This window comes from Delphinapterus leucas, chromosome 13, assembly GCF_059928025.1.
Source record: "Delphinapterus leucas isolate spDelLeu-1000000601 "Yukka" chromosome 13, BTC_Dleu_Yukka2, whole genome shotgun sequence".
Taxonomy (NCBI): domain Eukaryota; kingdom Metazoa; phylum Chordata; class Mammalia; order Artiodactyla; family Monodontidae; genus Delphinapterus; species Delphinapterus leucas.
The window spans coordinates 19159621-19180892 of NC_143141.1; the positions used below are offsets into that span (position 1 = coordinate 19159621).

Sequence of the window (21272 nt, forward strand, 5' to 3'; positions counted from 1 at the left end):
TGTTTATTTTTGTTTTTATTTCAATTTCTCCAGCAGGTGGGTCAAATAGGATCTTGCTGTGATTTATGTCATAGAGTGTTCTGCCGAAGTTTTCCTCTAAGAATTTTATAGTCTCTGGCCTTACATTTAGGACTTTAACCCATTTTGAGTTTATTTTTGTGTATGGTGTTTGGGAGTGTTCTATTTTCATTCTTTTATATGTAGCTGACCAGTTTTCCCAGCACCACTTATTGAAGAGGCTGCCTCTCTTTTCTCCATTGTATATTCTTGCCTCCTTTATCAAAGATAAGGTGACCATAGGCATGTGGGTTTTTCTCTGGGCTTTCTATCCTGTTCCATTTATCTATCTTTCTGTTTTGGGGCCAGTACTATACTGTCTTGATTGCTGTAGGTTTGTAGTATAGTCTGAAGTCAGGGATCCTGATTCCTCCAGCTCCATTTTTCTTTCTCAAGATTGCTTTTGCTATTGAGGGTCTTTTTTGTTTCCATACAAATTGTGAAATTTTTTGTTCTAGTTCTGTGAAAATTACCATTGGTACATTGATAAGGATTGCATTGAATCTGTAGATTGCTTTGCATAGTATAGTCATTTTCACAATGTTGATTCTTCCAATCCAAGAACATGGTATATCTCTCCATTTATTTGTATCATTTTAATTTCTTTCATCAGTGTCTTATACTTTTCTGCATACAGGTCTTTTGTCTCCTTAGGTAAGTTTTTTCCTAGATATTTTATTGTTTCTGTTGCAATGGTTAATGGGAGTGTTTCCTTAATTTCTCTTTCATATTTTTCATCATTAATGTATAGGAATGCAAGTGATTTCTTTGCCTTAATTTTGAATCCTGCTAATTTGCCAGAATCATTGGTTACCTCTAGCAGTTTTCTGGTAGCATCTTTAGGATTTTCTATGTATATTATCATGTCATCTACAAAGAGTGACAGATATACTTCTTCTTTGCCAATTTGGATTCCTTTTATTTATTTTTCTTCTCTGATTGCTGTGGATAAAACTTCCAAATCTATGTTGAATAATAGTGAGAAGAGTGGGCAACCTTGTCTTGTTCATGGTCTTAGTTGAAATGGTTTCTGTTTTTCACCATTGAGAATGATATTGGCTGTGTGTTTGTCATATATGGCCTTTATTAAGTTGAGGTAAGTTACCTCTATGCCTAGTTTCTGGACAGTTTTTATCATAAATGCGTGTTGATTTTGTTGAAAGTTTTTCTGCATTTATTGAGATGATCATATGGTTTTATTCTTCAGTTTGTTAATATCATTCATCACATTGTTTGATTTACAGATATTGAAGAATCCTTACGTTCCTGAAATAAACCCCACTTGATCATGGTGTATGATCCTTTTAATATGCTGTTGGATTCTGTTTGCTAATATTTTGTTGAGGATTTTAACATCTATGTTCATTAGTGATATTGGTCTGTAATTTTCTTTTTTTGTAGTTTCTTTGTGTGGTTTTCATATCAGGGTGATGGGGGCCTTGTAGAATGCATTTGGGAGTGTTTCTCCCTCTGCTATATCTTGGAAGAGTTTGGAAAGGTTAAGTGTTAGCTCTTTTCTAAATGTTTAATAGAATTCACCTGTGAATCCATCTGGTCCTGGGGGTTTGTTTGTTTGTTGGAAGATTTATAATCACAGTTTTAATCTCAGTACTTGTGTTTGGTCTGTTTATATTTTCTATTTCTTCTTGGTTCAGTCTTGGAAGGTTGTGTTTTTCTAAGAATTTGTCCATTTCTTCCAGGTTGTCCATTTTATTGGCTTATAGTTGGTTGTAGTAATATTTCATTATCCTTTGCATTCCTGCAGTGTCAGTTGTTACTTCCCATTTTTCATTTCTAATTCTGTTGATTTGAGTCTTTTTATTTTGTGATGAGTCTGGCTAATAGTTTATCAATTTCTTTTGTCTTAAAGAAACAGCTTTTAGTTTTATTGATCTTTTCTCCTGGGTCATTCATTTCTTTTTCATTTATTTCTGATCTGATCTTTATGATTTCTTTCCTTCTGCTAACTTTGAGGTTTTTTGTTCTTCTTTCCTAATTGGTTTAGGTCTAATGTTAAGTTGTTTATTTGAGATTTTTCTTGTTTCTTGAGATAGGATTGTATTGCTATAAACTTCCCTCTTAAAATTGCTTTTGTTGCACCTCATAGGTTTTGGGTGGTTGTGTTTCAGTATCATTTGTTTCTAGGTAGTTTTTGATTTCCTCTTTGATTCCTTCACTGATTTCTTGGTTATTTAGCAGCTTATTATTTATCCTCCATGTGTTTGTATTTTTTACAGTTTTTTTTTTCCTGTAATTGATATCTACTCTCATAGCATTGTGGTCAGAAAAGATAGTTGATACAAATTCAACTTTCTTAAATTTACCAAGCCTTGATTTGTGACCCAAGATATGATCTATCTTAGAAAGCACTTAAGAAGAAAGTATATTCTGTTGTTTTTGGATGAAATGTCCGATAAATATCCATTAAGTCCATCTTGTTTAATGTGTCACTTAAAGCTTGTGTTTCTTTATTTATTTTCATTTTGGATGATCATTCCATTGGTGAAAGGGGGATGTTAAAGTCCTCTAGTATTATTGTGTTACTGTCAATTTCCCCTTTTATGGCTGTTAGCTTTTGCTTTATGTACTGTGGTGCTCCTATGTTGGGTGCATATTTACAATTCTTATATCTAATTCTTGGATTGATCCCTTGATCATTATGTAGTGTCCTTCTTTATCTATTGTAGTAGTCTTTTATTTAAAGAGTATTTTGCTGATATGAGAATCCTTACTCCAGCTTTCTTTTGATTTCCATTTGCATGAAATATCTTTTTCCATCCCCTCATTTTCAGTCAGTATGTGTTCCTAGGTCTGAAATGAGTCTCTTGTAGAAAGCATATATACAGGTTTTGTTTTCATATGCATTCAGGCAGTCATTATCTTTTGGTTGGAGCATTTTATCTATTTACATTTAAGGTAATTATCAATATGTATGTTCCTATTACAATTTTCTTAATTGTTTTGGGTTTGCTTTTGTAGGTCTTTTCCTTCTCTTGTGTTTCCTGCCTAGAGAAGTTCCTTTAGCCTTTGTTGTAAGGCAGGTTTCGTGGTGCTGAATTCTCTTAGCTTTTGCTTGTCTGTGAATGTTTTAATTTCTCTGTCAAATCTGAATGAGATCCTTGCTGGGTAGAGTAATCTTGGTTGTAGTTTTTTTCCCTTTTATCACTTTAAATATATCCTGCCACTTCCATCTGGCTGCAGAATTTCAGCTGAAAGATCATCTGTTAACTTTATGGATATTCCCTTGTATGTTATTTGTTGCTTTTCTATTGCTGCTTTAATATTTTTTCTTTGTATTTGATTTTTGATAGTTTGATTAATATGTGACTTGGTGTGTTTCTCCTTGCATTTATCCTGCATAGGACTATCTGCACTTCCTGAACTTGATTGACTATTTCCTTTCCAATATTAGGGAAGTTTTCAACTATAATTTCTTCAAATATTTTCTCTGTCCTTTTTTTTTGTGTGTGTGGTACACAGGTCTCTCACTGTTGTGGCCTCTCCTGCTGCAGAGCACAGGCTCTGGATGTGCAGGTCCAGCAGCCATGGCTCATGGGCCCAGCTGCTCCGCGGAATGCGGGACCTCCTGGACCAGGGCACAAACCCACTTCCTCTGCATCGGCAGGCAGACTCTCAACCACTGCACCACCAGGGAAACCCTGTCCCTTTCCTTTTCTCTTCTTCTTCTGGGACCCCTATAATTCGAATATTGGTGTTGTTAATGTTGTCCCAGAGGTCTCTGAAACTCTCCTCAAGTCTTTTCATTGTTTTTTCTTTATTCTGCTCTGCATTAGTTATTTCCACTATTTTATCTTGCAGGTCACTTTTCCATTCTTCTGCCTCCATTATTCTGCTATTGAATCCTTCTTGAGAATTTTTAATTTCATTTATTGTGTTGTTCATCATTGTTTGTTTGCTCTTTAGTTCTTCTAGGTCCGTGTTAATCATTTCTTGTATTTTCTCCATTCTATTTCCAAGTTTTGGCTCATGTTTACTATCATTATTCTGAATTATTTTTCAGGTAGACTGCCTATTACCTCTTCATTTGTTTGGTCTGGTGGGTTTTTACTTTGCTCTGTCATCTGCTGTGTGTTTCTTTGTTTTCTCATTTTGGTTAACTTACTGTGTTTGGGGTCTCCTTTTTGCAGTCTGCAGGCTCTTAGCCCCCATTGTTTTTGGTGTCTGCCTGCAGTGAGTAAGTTTTGTTCAGTGAATTGTGTAGGCTTCCTGGTGGAGGGGACTGGTGAGTGTGTTCTGTGGATGAGGCTGGATCCTGTCTTTCTGGTGGGCTGGAACGTGTCCAGTGGTGTATTTTGGGGTGTCTGTGAACTTATTATGATTTTAGGCATCATCTCTGCTAATGCATGGTTTTGTGTTCCTGTCTTGCTAGTTGTTTTTCATAGGGTGTTAAGCACTGGAGCTCGCTGGTCGTTGAGTGGAGCTGGGTCTTTTCATTGAGATGGAGATCGCTGGGAGAGCTCTCACCGATTGATATTACATGGAGCCAGTAGGTCTCTGGTGGTTGAATGTCCTGACCTCAGCTCACCCACCACCAAGTCTTAGGCCTAACTCCTGGATGTAGCGCCAAGACCCTGTCAGCCACACCACTCAGAAGAAAAGGGAGAAAATAAAGAAAGAAAAAATAATAAAATAAAGCTATTAACAATATAGTATTAAAGTAAAAAAAATAATAAGAAATAAAGAAAAGAACAACAAAACCAAGAAACAAATCCACCAATTATAAGAAATGGAGCACAGGCTCCAGAAGCACAGGCTCAGCAGCCATGGCTCACGGGCCCAGCTGCTCCGCAGCATGTGGGATCTTCCCAGACCGGGGCACGAAGCCATGTCCCCTGCATTAGCAGGCAGCCTCTCAATCACTGTGCCACCAGGGAAGCCCCCATATCTATCTTTTGATGAATGTGATTTATTTATTTTAATGAAGTCCAATCTGTCAATCTTCCTTTTTGGCTTATGTTTTTTGTGTCTTATGTCATTAGGATATTCTCCTACATGATCTCCTAGAAGCTTTAGTGTTTGCCTTTTCATATTAAAGGCTACAAGCCACCTGGAATGTGTGTGTGTGGGTGTGTGTGGGTGTGTGTATGTGCTGTGAAATGGTAGTGAAGATTCATACTTTTCCACAATGTTGTCCAAAATAACTAGCAGTATTAGATGAAAAGATATTACTTCCCTCCACTATTTTTCAGTGGCACTTTTGTCATTAATCAAGTGTGGATCATAAATACATCATAACTATGTTTGTGGATCTGTAGATTTTATTGTATTCACGGGAATTTAGTCTCTCCTCACATTAAAACCATACACTCTTAATTAGTAGCTTTAAAATAACCCTTTATAGTTAGCTGTATAAATCCTTCAACTTTGTTCTTCTCCAAGGTTACTTCCATTATTCTTGGCCCTTTGAATTTCAATCAGTCTGTCATGTCCTGCCAAAAAACCTGTTTGAATTTTGATTGGGCTTGAATTAAATCTATAGATCAATTTAGGGAGGATTTTGCATTTTTACAGTACTGAAGTTTCCAATCCATGAATACAGGGTATCTTTTATTTATCTTAGGTCGTTTCTGTTCCCCTTGACCTAGTTATTCAATTTCAGCATGATATGTCCAAGTTTTTCTTTTTATTTTTCCTGCTTGTGATTTATTGCAAAATTAGAATTTAAAAAGTACCTGCCCCACAGGTGGTGGTGAAGTTTGCATGAGCATGTGAAATGACTGGCACACAGAAAAGGGTACAATAATTGTTACTTATTATCCATAATTTGTTTACTCCTCCTCTCTTGGCTTTCCCCTAGGGACTTAGATTTAAAGTTCGTAAAGTAGTACTGTAAATGTATTTACCCTTGGGGATTAAGAAGAGTAGTAACTAAGTTTACCTTTAACTGTGCTACTGTAATTTTTTTTTTCAGAGGCAGAAGAGTGGCTGAAGATAAGATCCTGTCTACCAAAAGAGAAGAAACCAAGCTGATTATATGTGCACTGGAATGAAACAGAAAGAGATATTACGAGCCTATGTAAAATTGAGAATGTGACTACTTGTGACATCTTAAGGAGTCCAGGTGTTAACCCATTGGACACTTGTCTGTTTCTAGCCCTAGAAATGCATTACCATGGGGAGTCTGTAAGATCTAAAAAAGTACTAAAACTGATGCATTCCATGATAACTGAGGTAAACTGGTCAAGCTGTAGCTCAATTTTTCATGTCAATTTTATCTAATCTAAATCTTAGATTTAAATAGTTTAGTTAGCAAATGTTTTAAACTGCAGCTAAATATTCAGGTTTAAATTGGGGTCTTCAATGAAAAAGTGCAAATAACTATCAAATCCTGTGAACTGTACATAGCTCTAAAGCATTTTTTTTTTTCTTGCGGTACACAGGCCTCTCACTGTTGTGGAGCACAGGCTCCGGACACGCAGGTTTAGTGGCCATGGCTCACAGGTCTAGCTGCTCCGTGGCACGTGGGATCTTCCTGGACCGGGGCACGAACCTATGTCCCATGCATCGGCAGGCAGGCTCTCAACCACTGCATCACCAGGGAAGCCCTAAAGCATTTTTGTCATTTTTTTCCTATCAAACCAAATTTTTGGTTTTGGCCTGCATTATTTGTGAAAATAATACTTGCATGTTTATGTTAATATACAGCTAGAAGAGAGTACATAGCAATTATGTGATGACTAAAAGGCCCAAAAACGTAATAGTGATACTTTGAACAATTTAATCCATTAAAAACTCAGTGAAGCAAATAACAAAAGTACTTTTAACATATGGTTGTAGTAAAAGAAGGACTGGTAAACATTTTAGTATAATGTGATATTTTTGAGTAATTTTAGTTCTTAAACCAATATTTTCAGAAAAATGGCATGAAATTTTTTTTCATCATCAGAATTCTAATTTTTCACATCATTTTGTCTAATCTCCATTATAGAGATTTTAAAGTTTTCTACAGTCATTTCCTCTGACTTTTAAGTACATATTAACTCTTACTCTCTGAGGCAGTCTGCAAGGCATGTCTGTCACTATCTTTCAAACCCAGAAGTCTCATCTCTACTTCCTTGTCTTTCTCTGACAATTGCCCTCTGGATGCCTCTTTCTTCCTCAAGACCAGCTGATCTCTGATGTCCAACTTGAAAGTCACCCCCTCTTTCTACTAGTGCATATTTATTAGCTACTGTGTTGTGCATACTACTTTATCTGCATCTAGCTTTTGACACATCTCCTTTATCATGACTCACGGTTTGTCATGAAATCCCAGAGTAATAGTCAACACGTTTTCCTCTTCCTTTCCTCTTCAAACCGATTCTCATTCTCTCTCTCTCTCTCTCTCTCTCTCTCTCTCTCTCTTCTAATAAACTGTTCACATTCACTTTGTCATTACCTTCTAAATTGCCCCATTTTGGGGGCATCTTTAACATATACTTCTGATAACAGTCACATTGTCATTGCCAGCTCATTCCACTTTTATGGCTTGTACTCTGTTTGTCCCCTTCTTACTTTTATAACCATTTCTTCCCTTCTTACTGATTCTTCTCCAAGTGTTTTCTTTTAAAATTGTTTTACCTCTGACATGTGCACACAATTTCTGTTGTGTCCTCATATACAGCATCATTTTGATAAAACACAATTACTAATTATTTCTAAATCTGTATACAGTGGCAGAATTCTCTCTGTTAGTATTTAATTGCATTTGTAGACATCTTCACAAAAGTTACTTTCAAGCATCTTAGACATAACACATTCAAACACATCTTCTTGACCCCAAACATACTTCTCTTTTCTATTCCCTGATACAGTGAAAGGCACCAATATCTGTTTACTTACAGAGCCAATTTAGGGTCCTAAATATTTCACTATCACTCATATGATACCTTCACTCATTTACTAAGTCTAGGGTGTACTACTTTCTTAATATTTCCCCCTAACATCCCATCTTAACCCTTCCGACTATCAGCTTAATTGGGACTGCTACCACTTTTCAATCAAATCACTGAAAACTCTTCTAATTGTTCTCTTCTGTCTTTAATTTGGACCATTTCTTCATCTGAACCTACACTAATCTTTCTAAAATTTACATCTGATCAATTCCTCCTCCCCACACCACTTAAAACTCTCTGATGACTCTTCAATCCTTTTTGCCCCAACACCTGAGGCCAAAGTTGAAGAGACAGAGTTGACATCTGAATGAGAACCAGGTGGGTTTTTTCCCCCACAAATTGTCTTATTTTAACAGCTTAATAAAAACTTCCTAAACATCTTATTTATGATCATCCAAAACTTATTTAATATATGAATGTTTTGGGAGAGGAGTATTTAGTTTTTTTTGTTTGTTTTTGTTTTATGTAAATGAATGAGCAAAAGAAAAGAGTGACCATTGTGACTTTGGACCATGAGAAATAACTAAATGACTTTGAAATGTGCCTGAACTAGCTGCTAATTTCCATGTGGGGAGAAAGTGTTCAGTGTTCTTTTTTTTTTTTTTCTTTCTTTGTTTTTATGATTCTCATGGTACCAGTGGTGTACAGGACTATTACTGATACTTACAAATGAAAAATACATATTCAGCTGTAAACCACATTCAAGAGTTATATGGTTGACAGAGGCTTGCAGAAAGCAGCAAGAGCTGTACTTAAAAAAAAAAAAAAGCTGAAAATAATCAAAATGAACTTAGTAGCTGAAGGATGGGAGAGTAAAAAGGACAAGTAAAAATCAGGTCAGACTGTCAAAGAGATGGAAAAATTATACATAGTGGCCCATGTAAACTTACTTGATATTCTTTTGCTAAGCTTTGTATCAGGGAGAAGAGTTAATAGCTAAGCTAGTATTTTTTTTTTCCTGATATAGATGCCTACAAACCCAAATAAAATTTAAGATCTAGGCATTTAAAAAATCTATTTCTTTCTTTTTTTTTTTTTTTTTTGTGGTACGCAGGCCTCTCACTGTTGTGGCCTCTCCCGTTGCAGAGCACAGGCTCTGGATGCGCAGGCTCAGCGACCACGGCCCACGGGCCCAGCCGCTCCGCGGCATGTGGGATCTTCCCGGACCAGGGCACGAACCCATGTCCCCTGCGTCGGCAGGTGGACTCTCAACCACTGTGCCACCAGGGAAGCCCTCTATTTCTGTTTTTGCTCATTATTTTGGGGGAACTTTAAAAAGTGTGTCAAAATAAATGAAATGTGGGCCCTGAAATAAAACCAAAATTTTTAATTTTAAAGTAGACTACTGAGAATGTTCCAAATATGAATTAAAATTGTATGTTTCATGCCTTCTCCCTTCCTTGTATAGCAGCCTTCCACAGGTATCTTCACCACCTGAACTGTCCCATTTTCCAATATATCCTATAAATATGTCCCATAAATATATCCCATACTAATTTTCCTTAAGTATATATCTGATCACTCCTAAAGATATAAAGAAATTTCCACTCTGCAACCTCTCCAATTCTACCTCTACAGTTGTTAAAGTCCTATGCATGTATTTATTTTCTTCCCGATTCTCTCTATGCATCAATAAAAACATTGTGCTCATAATATTTAAATCACATACTATTTACCAGTTAACTTTTCTTAATTGAAAATAACTCAATAAAATGAATTATTAATTAATTATGATACATCCTCACAGTGAAGGATAACAAATTGAATTTTATTTTGAAGATGTACCATATTTAAATAGTCATTTTATGATTGTAATTTTCAGTTGTTTCTAGTTAAATAAATAAATCCTTTATCTTTACCCTTATGTGTATATATCTTTAAGATAAAATTTAGTAAGTGAAATTGTAGAATTAAAGACTATATGTATTTAAATATTGAAAAACATTGACAAATCACTATCAAAGATTTAGCCAATTTACCTTCTTATCACCACAATATGCAAGTGCCTATTTCTCCACAATCGTTTCTAAACGGAGTATTATAAAATGTTAATCTCATTTTCAATGTTATCCATAAAAGATGGTATATCACTTACTTTAAGTGCCATTTCTTTATTTAAAAGTTTTGATATATTTTCTTCTGCCTATTTGTCATGTATAATAATTTCCTTTAAGCTTCCATTTTCTACTAGGTTAATATTTTCTCTTAGAATTTTTTTTGTGTAAATTCTGTATGTTATATAACAACCCTTTGTTTTATATTTGCATTAAATTTTTCATTTAAAAAAATCTTTGATGTATTATTTTTAATGTTATTTTTAGGAGCAATGTATGTAATGAGTATTTTGTGGATTTTTGGTTTTGATTTCTTATTTATAAAAATCTTCTATGCTCTACATCTCATGTTCACAACTAAACCCAATTTTGATATTACTTTACAATTACTTTTAAGAAATATCTGCCTATATTGACATAAACTAATTTTGTTTATAGAAAAAAGGAATAGCTGTTATATATTACATGTTTAGTTTATGTGAAGGAAACTATTATTTTCAGTTATGAATTGTATTAATAGGCTTCATCAAATTCTATTCTTGTTTTGGCAAAATAAACATCACAGTAAATTAATGTGTATTTGATTTCAATCACCAATCATTTTCAGATTTCATATTAATATTCAATAAATGATATATGTAAACATTCCTCTTTTTGCAATTATTGTGATGCATTTTATATATTTTATGTTGGTTTAAAAATTTAAAAATTTCCTTCTTTTTAGGGGTAAATAAAATTGAATTTATTAGTATCTTAATACTTGAAAATAATTCACCTGTGAGTCAATACGGGTCTGTCGCACATGGAGGATTCTTGTATTTAGAAATTGTGTTTAGAAAATTCACATTCTTCAAGGACATTTAACAGATTTGGGTTTTTTATCTCTTGTTGAGACATAATAAATGACTTGATGAAGGAAATTATTTTTATGTCCTTTGCATCTTCAGATAATTTAATATTAGGTATCTTGGCGTTTTTTTTTTAATTTATTTATTTGACTTCTTAATGGTTGACCAATTTTTTGGATTTTTAAGTATCACCTATTGCACTAAATTAACAATTTACCTCTTATTTTTTTCCTATATTATTGGTGTTTCTTGGGGACTTCCTTTTTAGCTTTTTTTTAAAAAAATATTTATTTATTTTTGGCTGTGTTGGGTCTTTGTTGCTGCATGCGGGCTTTCTCTAGTTGCAGCGAGCAGGGGCTACTCTCTGTTGTGGTGCATGGGTTTCTCATTGTGGTGGCTTCTCTTGTTGCAGAGCATGGGCTCTAGGCGGTTGGGCTTCAGTGGTCGTGTCATGCAGGCTCAGTAGTTGTGGTGCACAGGTTTTTGTTGTTCCATGGCATGTGGGATCTTGCCAGACCAGGGCTCAAACCTGTGTCCCCTGCATTGTCAGGTGGATTCTTAACCACTGCATCACCAGGAAAGTCCCTTTTTGCTTGTTTTTACATTTGTTTTATTTTATTTTTCTTGAAAATAATATTTTAGTGGTAACCAGAAATGATCTCTGGTGGGATTAATGAAAAGATTAAAAAAAGAAGAAAGATAAATACAAGGTAAAAAATGTGAAAATGATGTAAAGTTACTTTAATAGTAGGCAAAGTAGAGACTTATAAAGATGATTTTCCAAAGGGAGAAACTACATAGCAAAAACCTAAGCAGAAATAAAAGCTTCTTATGAATGAGAAAGCTTGTTACAGAGACACACAGGTGCTGACACCACCAACAGGGGTGAGATTAACCCCAGTGCCAGTCTTTCTGACATTTGCTCAAGGTGTATTCTTTTTATTTTCAAAATAAAATACCATCTGAATATAATCATTCTTGAGGTTATGACTATTTGATTCTGAGCTCATAAGGAAAAACTAACTCTATGAAATGTTCCCAACATTTATTTTAAGACTAGATGAATCAAAAAGAAATATCTGCATAGCCTTGTCCAACAGGTCCAAGTTAGTTGGATTCCATTCTGTAGTTAATTTCCTTAGCTATGATTCATTTTAATTGGAGAATAAACTGAGTAGGTCTACATATTTCAGGCAAAATGACAGAAATGAGTAGTAATTACTATTACTATAGCAAGTATTTGAACAATTTATTGGGGGATATCAGGTATATGAATTAAACAAACTAAGGTATTTCACTTAAATTCAATTAACTCACTTTTTGGCAAGGAGTAAGAATGAATACCTTGACTTCTATTTATTGGCCAGTATGACTTGTGTCTAGTATATTTTATATTATTTGTTCATTTTAAATATCATCATGACCTATGCTTCCTTATAAACTTTAATGATAAATATTTATTTTATTTAATATTCAAATTTTCATTTCTTGGTCTTTCCTTCAGGGAAACCTCTTAATAGTTTTTAAATGCTATCCCAGGCATTTTTGAAATCATTCTTTCTTCATGAAAACAAGCTATCCCAGACTAATTTGGATATTTTCTGACCCAATTTTGGAATTCATGGATGGATGAAATGTATTTTGTTGAGTGGAAGAAACCAGACTCAAAAGGCCACACACTATATTATTTCAGTCATATAACATTCTAAAAAGGCAAAACTAAGGAATGGAAAACAGAAATATTTGCCAGTTATGGAGGAAATGATGGCTGACTATGAAAGGATCCATAAGAGAATTTTTAAGATAATGGAGCTGTTCTGAATGGTACTGGAGTGGTGGATACATGGTTTTATGCATTTATCAAAGCCCATAGAATTGCACATCACAAAGCATGAGTTGCAAAGTATGCAAATTAAAAAATGTATCAAGTAAGTACCTGGCATTCCCAGAATGTAATGCAGACTGTGAGAGATTAAACTAACTGAGTAAAAAATTCATGGCATAACCTTACGCAGGGAATGGAGATAAAAAGAAGTTGATTTAATTAACACTGAAAAACAGTATTTAGACCAAAAACTGTAAAGTTAAAGAGAACTGTAACCATGCATAAGCACTGTACTCTGGTTGGTAATTGTGCTCCGTTTTGAGGTACAGTATAACAATTCTGAATCTGCTTTATAAATCTATTCAGGTTAAACAACTATATAAGTGGATTGTGGGGTGAGTTTCTCACTGTTGGACAGGGAACATATAGAAAAGCAAGAGAGAAAGGCTAGAATGAATGACGTGGTACTGAATTGGAGCAGGAGACATTGGTATGAACTTAGCTTTAGTTTAATATAGGTACAGATGGATAGATATAGAAATAATGAGAGATATGTATGTTATTTTATATTAGTAGTATCCATGCATATATATTCTAGATAGTTTGCTGAGAGATTCTAGAAGCAATAATAACCCATTAGCTAAGAGCACACCCAGGACCTAGTTTTTGGTTTCTAAATGTCTTTATTCAATGAAAAGGACATGGGAAGCTTGTAGAAATGTCTGATTGTAAGGCCAGGTAAGGTAATGTACCAAATGAGGCTGGAGCACCTTTTAGCTCCAGAAAGCAAATAAGTACTCAAAAAGCTAAGGGGGTGGGCATGTCAAAAGAATATAGAAGCCAAATTGGAGGAGCTACTGATGGTCAAAGCTGGAACAATTTTACCAATAAAATGAATAGTGTGTTACTGGATTAAAAAACAATGTATTAAACAAATTGTTACAAACTGATGTAAATTAATGATTGAACAAGTAAATAAATGGGGGAGAAGGCACAAATCCTCCTTACAGAAGAATTAAATGTAATATAAGTAAATACTGCCCCCTCCAGGAGATGGAGCTGAAATCCATGGTTATTCATGTTAAAATGCTTAGAAAACTAAATTAAAAGGAAAGTTCCTTTATTTGAAAAAGAGTATATTCAAAGATCTACAAAGATCATATTTAGTGGTTCATATTAATATCTTTCTACTTGTGAATAGGAATGAGACACAGGAATTCTAGCCAGTGCTACAAGCAAGGCAAAACAATTAAATGAATGTACGATAGAAAAGAAGGAAAAAACATTTAATTTATAAACAAATGACGTGATTGTGTATATGGAAACTCCAAAATAATATATTAAAAATTGTTATAATTTGGTAATTCAAGGTTTCTGGATTCAAGGCTGTATATAAAACCATACATTTCTATACATTAGTGACAAAAATAGAATGTGAAGCTTGTATGCTATTATTTATAATAGCATAACAACATATCCAATGCAGAAAAAATATATATATATATATATTTTTTTTTTTTTCGGTACGCGGGCCTCTCACTGTTGTGGCCTCTCCCGTTGCAGAGCACAGGCTCCGGACGCACAGGCTCAGCGGCCACGCTCCGCGGCATGTGGGATCCTCCTGGACTGGGGCACAAACCCGTGTCCCCCGCATCGGCAGGCAGACTCTCAGCCACTGCGCCACCAGGGAAGCCCAGAAAAATAGATTTTTTAAAAGATGTGCAAAATCTCTATAGAACATTAATTAGTGCTATTGATAAAAATTAAAGAAAATCAAAATAACTAAAAGGTTATGCCATTATAGATACCTAAAGAGTGAAAGTTGTAAAGATATAAGTCCTAAATCTATAAATTCAGTGCAATAGCAATAAAATTTATTCAGAATCTTGAGAGGTTTGATTCGGGGTGGGAGGGTAGAGGTGCAAATTGATAAGGTTATTTGAAACTTTATATGAAACATACAGGGAAAACAGCCAATACTAACTGACAATAAAGATGGAGACATCTACTGGATACCCAGGGTCATTTTAAAGCTCCATGATATAGGACAGTATATTGGTGCAAGGATAGACAAATAGAGCAGTGGAACAAAATAGAAACTACAGAATCAAATGCAAACATAGTCATTTGATGAAGGATGATGATATCATTGCAGTGATATCCACTGCAGTGCAGTGCAGAAAAGATGATTTTCAGTAAACAGTATATCTCTTCCTCTACGCTTTCCCCAATAAGTCTTTTATGTTTCTCTTAAATCTTTTTTATTTTTCCAATGTTCTTGTCTAACATATAGTTATTTCAGGAACGCTGACTGCTAAAAAACAGACTTGAGAGGCTTGACTTTTACCTCTTCACAAAGAATTTTATATTATCCTCCGTCCTTAGTGTGTAACTCTTCTGAAGATACTGGCTTTGTGCTTGCCTACTTATCAGATCCAAAAATCTGGTGCAAACAAAAACAAGTACGATTTCCTGAGTGTTGATTGCAAACCTAGATATATTGAGGGCGAAATTTCCAAATGTTTTATCATTCCCCATGAACAAATTAATTTCTGCTATGTTACCTGCTTACTTATGTTAATTATTGCCTAATAATCATACAGGTATTTAATGTTATGAATGTTGTTTTCAGTACATTTTTAGACCTCTCCCCCAGGTTAGGCTTTTTTAGAGCTTTCATTAATTTGTTTTCTAATTATTATGCAATATGAGATTTACTTTCTCCTTTTACCCCTTAGTTAAAAGGGGAACATGTGTAATGGGAGTTGTTACATATGTCTCTAGCTTTTAAAGTATCACAGTTTCCCTACTTACTATTATTATAGTCTAGATTTAGTGAATTGAGTCCTCAGAAGTTTGTCTTTAATATTGTTCCATTTTAAACTATCATTGTTTTGCCTGTAATCTTTTTCTCCCTTTTCTGTAAATATTCAACTGCTTCAGATTATTTTATGCTCTTTTCACTGCAGTTTGCTTAAAAGCTAAAATTAAACCTCCCCCAGCTCTTCCTCTTAATGAGTTTACTGATATTCTGAAAGGATGAGGTTTCTGATACGTTGCAGTATGGTCTGGTAGTATTGAGTCCATCTTGTCACAGTTTTTATTTGAAGAAATTGAATTGTGAGTTCCTTTCTTTCTCTATGTAAATCTTCATTACTGGTCTTCCATTTTTCTTGTTGACTGTTTTCTCAGAGGCTTTCACTGAGAAACTGAAAAGGTAAGGGTTGTTGTAAGTGCATCAATTCCAACCTCATCTCCCAGACGTATATGGAGAACTAGTTAACTTCTGGGTTGTAAGAGATCCTGGGTCTCCTAGGGAGAAGAAAACATATAGGTGGAGTGCTACGTAGAGTCTCTGATACTCTTACTGTCCACTTGTGAGACCAAGTTTGAGCTTAACCTCAGGTGGTGGCTGAGCAAATCCATGTTGTCACACGTATAAACCGCCTTTGTATTCTGTGTATTCTTGGGTGTTTTAGAAGGTTCCAGAAGTCAGATGATATTTTAAAGGTAATAGTGTCTTTATTTTACTTTATTCAACATAACATAGACTCTTTCTTCTGCTTTTATCTGTAGGAATTTTTACATTTTTATTTTGAAGAATATTATACTCTACATTTTTTAAATATTGAAAATCCCTAGTTTAATCACAAAGGTCTTGAAGGCCTTTTGGAATATGTTTTCTGTGTGTGTGTGTGTGTGTGTGTGTGTGTGTGTGTGTCCTTTGCTAATATCATTTGCCTCCATATGTATCTTCATTTAGTTTTTTAATGTGCATACTAAAATATAGACCTTACTGCCCTACTAAAATCTAAATTTTTAAAGTTTTTTCACCTTGTGCCATCTTTTCAGAGAAAAAAGGAGAAGAGAAAAGGAAATATCTGCAGGACGTAGGTCTCATCATTTTTGTCATTCTATTATTTAAGCATAATGTTCTCTGGATATTTGTTAATTTTACTTTTCCACTATAGCTCAAAACTAACCTTGAACAAGCAAGACTGTACTCCTCAACTGTTTACCAACATGCCAAGGCAAATTCACTGTTAGTCTTCTCTTGCTAGTTCTAATCTGTACATTTAGGGGAAAACAATATAAGCCAGTATTATTGAGATCCAAACCCAATTGATATATTCCAGAAATATAACTTCATTGTAAGATCTTAGCATCTCACATTCATAAAAAATTCTGAGAAGGGTTCTCCAAAGAATAAGCTTGCTGAGATTCTAAATCATAAGCAAGGAATTGTCAAAACAAAGAAACTAAACTGAGAAGAAAAGTTTAGGTATGAGGCCAATAGATTAAAGACAAAGAGCCAGATATGAGAAATATTTACAAATAGAAGACAGGATTTAGAGATTGGGCAATTTCTGAAGTGACAACAAAGGCTTTCTATAGATTGCTTGTGACCTTAGAAATGGATAGAAAAGAAGCATTAAAGGAAAGTGAACCCCATATTTCCATAGCTCCTAAATGCTGAAACTGCAAAGCCATATTAAATTTCTTTGCAAAATATCACTCACCTGGGTCATGAATTCAGTGAAAAAATGTACAGAAAATAAACAGACATATCTTTTCACAACTAATCTGAAAAATAAAGCACCTTGGAGATTTCTGCCTGACACCTCATCATCAAAAATAAATGCTTGTAAAAAAGAGGCCCAGAATCTCAAAGAAACATTACCTTTATTGCATCAGAAAATATCCACAGTTCCTTTCATCAGAATGCTGATTCAGGAAAATCTAAATATTATTTACAGAATGTGTGATAATGAGTTGTAGTATCCAACCATCAAACACCTATTTCCACAAATAATTTATTATCAAGTCTTATTAATACTACCTCCTAAGTGCTTCTCATCATTCCTATTGATAACTGATCTTAGATGAAGGAGCAAAAGCAATACAGTAGAGAGTAGATACTCTCTTCAACAAATGGTGCTAGAACAACTGGGTGTCCGCATGAAAAAAAAATGAATCTAGACATGGACCTTAAGCCATTCACAAAAATTAACTCAAAATGAATCACAGACCTAAGTATAAAATGCAAAACTATAAAACTCTTAGATGATGACATAGGAGAAAACCTAGATGACCTTGGGCATGATGATGCCAATTTAGATACACACCAAAGGTACAATCCATAAAAGAAACATTTGATAAGCTGGACATTATTATTATTAAACATTTCTGCTCTGTGAAAGATAATGCTAAAAGAATGAGGGGACAAGCCAAACCTTTGGAGAATATATTTGCAAGGGACACATCTGATAGAATATGGTTATCTAAACTACACAAAGAACTCTTAAAACACACCAATAATGAAACAAACAACTCATTTTAAGAATGGGCCAAGGACCTTAACACATCTTACCAAATAAAATACACAGATAACAAATAAGCATATGAAAAGATGTTCTACCCTTATGTCATCATGGAAAAGCAAATTAAAATAATGAGTTACACACCAATTGAAATGGCCAAAATCTAGAACATTGATAACCCCCAGGGTTGACAAGGATGTAGAGCAACAGGAACCCTCATACATTGCTGATGGGAAGGCAAAATGCTGCACCATTTTGGAAGACACTTCGGCATTTCTCACAAAACTAAACATACTCTTACATACAATTCAGCAGCCACACCTATTGATATTTACCCAAAGGAGTTAAAAACTTATATCCACCCGAGAACATGCTTATGGTTGTTTATAACAGCTTTATCCATAGTTCCTAAAATTTGGAAGTCATCATGTCCTTCAGTAGGGTAATAGATAAAGTGTGATACATCCAGACAATGTAATATTATTCAACACTACAAAGAAATGAGCTATCAAGCCATGAAAAAACATGAAGGAAACTTAAATGCCTATTACTAAGTGGAAAAAGCCAATCTGAAAAGGCTATTGGAAACCTGATACTGCTGTAAAAATAAAGTCTTGGGCTTCCCTGGTGGCACAGTGGTTGAGAGTCCGCCTGCCGATGCAGGGGACACGGGTTCGTGCCCCGGTCCAGGAAGATCCCACATGCTGCGGAACGGCTAGGCCCGTGAGCCATGACCGCTGAGCATGCGCGTCCGGAGCCTGTGCTCCGCAATGGGAGAGGCCACAACAGTGAGAGGCCCACGTACCGCAAAAAAATAAAGTCTTAAAAACAAAATCTTTGCATCATGTGCAGAGCCCCAGAGTTATGAAAGGACACTCTGATGGGGAAGTATGAGAAATTGAATGTGGCTAAACAACCGTGATACGGGAGTAACTGCAGGGAATAATTTGAAGAAAGATTGGAGTCACATCATGAAAGATCGTAAGTGCTGAACTAGGAAGTGTGTATATCCTACAGTTAATGGGAAGTTTTCAAAAAGGAAAGTGATGTGATGGCATTTGCTATTTGAAGACAACTCAGGTAACACTGAAGAAGACTCACTACATTGTGGGATGTTTCAAAGAGAGAAAAATGTCAATGAATGAAGCGTATTCATTCAATATAAGTCTTGGTAAGGCAAAATTCTGTAAAGTGTATTGATTTAGAAGGTTTTGGCCCTTGTCTCAGTTTATGAGAGGTGGTGTAGCATAAATGTACAGCCTGGTAAGCTTGAGACCTTTCTTGTTTTTTATCCAAGTAGAAGGGATACTGTTAGTGATTTCAAAAAGGCATGCCAAAATTGTGAGAAATAGTAGATGTTAAGCTCCTGAACTAAAGTGAGTGACAAAAATAGATGCTTACTTGTTGTAAGTCTTATGCTTATGGACAGACTTTCTAAAGATTAATTTCAAGAATGGCTTTAATTTTACATATAATCAACAAAATGCCATTGGCCTGTTTTGCTTAACAAATGCCTGTAATTTTCTTTCTTATAAATACAATTTCAATGTTGTATCACTGGATTATTTCTGTTCCTCAAGTGCTATTTACTACAACATTATATATACTCTAGCAACAGTGGGTTGGAGGAGAACTTTAAACCACACTGACCGAAACCTGATTCTACTTATAATTCAAGATGGAAATTGGCCCTCCTTGGTTTGACATAACAGTCCTTGTGTGCCACTACTTACCATGGCTGATGGCAGTAACTCACTTGATGCCCAATAACAATGAGCCACCATAAGATGTCACAATAAGCCAGGTGATGATAAGATTCTACACCATGATTATGGCTGCAGAATAGATTTGAACATTTATGGTGATGTATCAATGAGTGATCTCATTGAACAGGGAAGTTGAAGTGGCAAAAAGAAATCAATTCTCATGCTTTTGGAATGTTAGATTGTATGAAGTTTAATATTATGTAAATGAGAAGTTATCTTTCCCTTTATTCACTATTTTTGATCAAGTCCTGCTAGCACCTATTTGAACATATAACTCAGCATTTCTTAAAATTATCTTTAACAGATACACTTATGCATAATCATTATTGAGAAACATAGGATTTACTGAAGACCTAGGAGAGATATTAGGTCACACACTCCTAATAAAAAACAAAACTGTCTAAAAGTATCTACTTTTTTTTTTTTTTCTTTTTGCGGTACGCGGGCCTCTCACTGTTGTGGCCTCTCCCTTTGCAGAGCACAGGCTCTGGACTCACAGGCCCAGTGGCCATGGCTCACGGGCCCAGTGGCTCTGCAGCATGTGGGATCTTCCCGGACCGGGGCACGAACCCATGTCCCCTGTATTGGCAGGTGGACTCTCAACCACTGTGCCACCAGGGAAGCCTGATATATTTCTTTAAATCCTTGAATATATTTGTAATAGTTTCTTTACTCTTTTTTTTTTTTTTAATTCCATCTACAGCATGGCTCTTCTGAAGATGCTACTGGATGTCACAGATGTTTAATGGCATCTTTACACTCACACAATGTCTCTATATCACACTCATCAGACAAGCATCCTTCTTTTTAAGTTTTAAAATAACAAAATAACAAATGCTGTCAAAGATGTGCAGCTTTGCTCCCTTTGACAGCACATATACTAAAATTGGAATGATATAGAGAAGATTAGCATAGTCCCTGCACAAAGAAGACATGCAAATTCATGGAGCATTCCATATTTTTACTAGAGAAAGAAGAACAAACAAAACCCAAAGTTACCAGAAAGAAAGAAATCATAAAGATCAGAGCAGAAATAAATGAAACAGAAACAAAGAAAACAGTAGCAAAGATCAATAAAACTAAAAGCTGGTTCTTTGAGAAGATAAACAAAATTGATAAACCATTAGCCAGACTAATCAAGAAAAAGAGGGAGAGGACTCAAATCAATAAAATTCAAAATGTAAAAGGAGAAGTTACAACACACACCACAGAAATACAAAGCATCCTGAGAGACTACTAAGCAACGCTATGCCAATAAAATGGACAACATGAAAGAAATTGACAAATTCTTAGAAAGTTATAACCTTCCAAGACTGAACCAGGAAGAAATAGAAAATATGAAAAGACCAATCACAATAATGAAATTGAAACTGTGATTAAAAATCTTCCAACAAACAAAAGTCCAGGACCAGATGGCTTCACAGGTGAATATATGAAACATTTAGAGAAAAGTTAATACCCATCCTTCTAAAACTCTTCCAAAAAATTGCAGAGGAAGGGGCACTC

The 21272-nt window shown here is 35.0% G+C and overlaps 1 non-coding gene across 1 annotated transcript; it reads left to right on the forward strand.

Annotated features, from left to right (window-relative positions):
- Positions 1-20622: 20622 nt before the first annotated feature.
- On the forward strand, positions 20623-20729 carry LOC115804165 (U6 spliceosomal RNA). Its single transcript, XR_004025017.1, has one exon. It is a non-coding gene; the product is annotated as a U6 spliceosomal RNA (small nuclear RNA).
- The last annotated feature ends 543 nt before the right edge of the window (positions 20730-21272 follow it).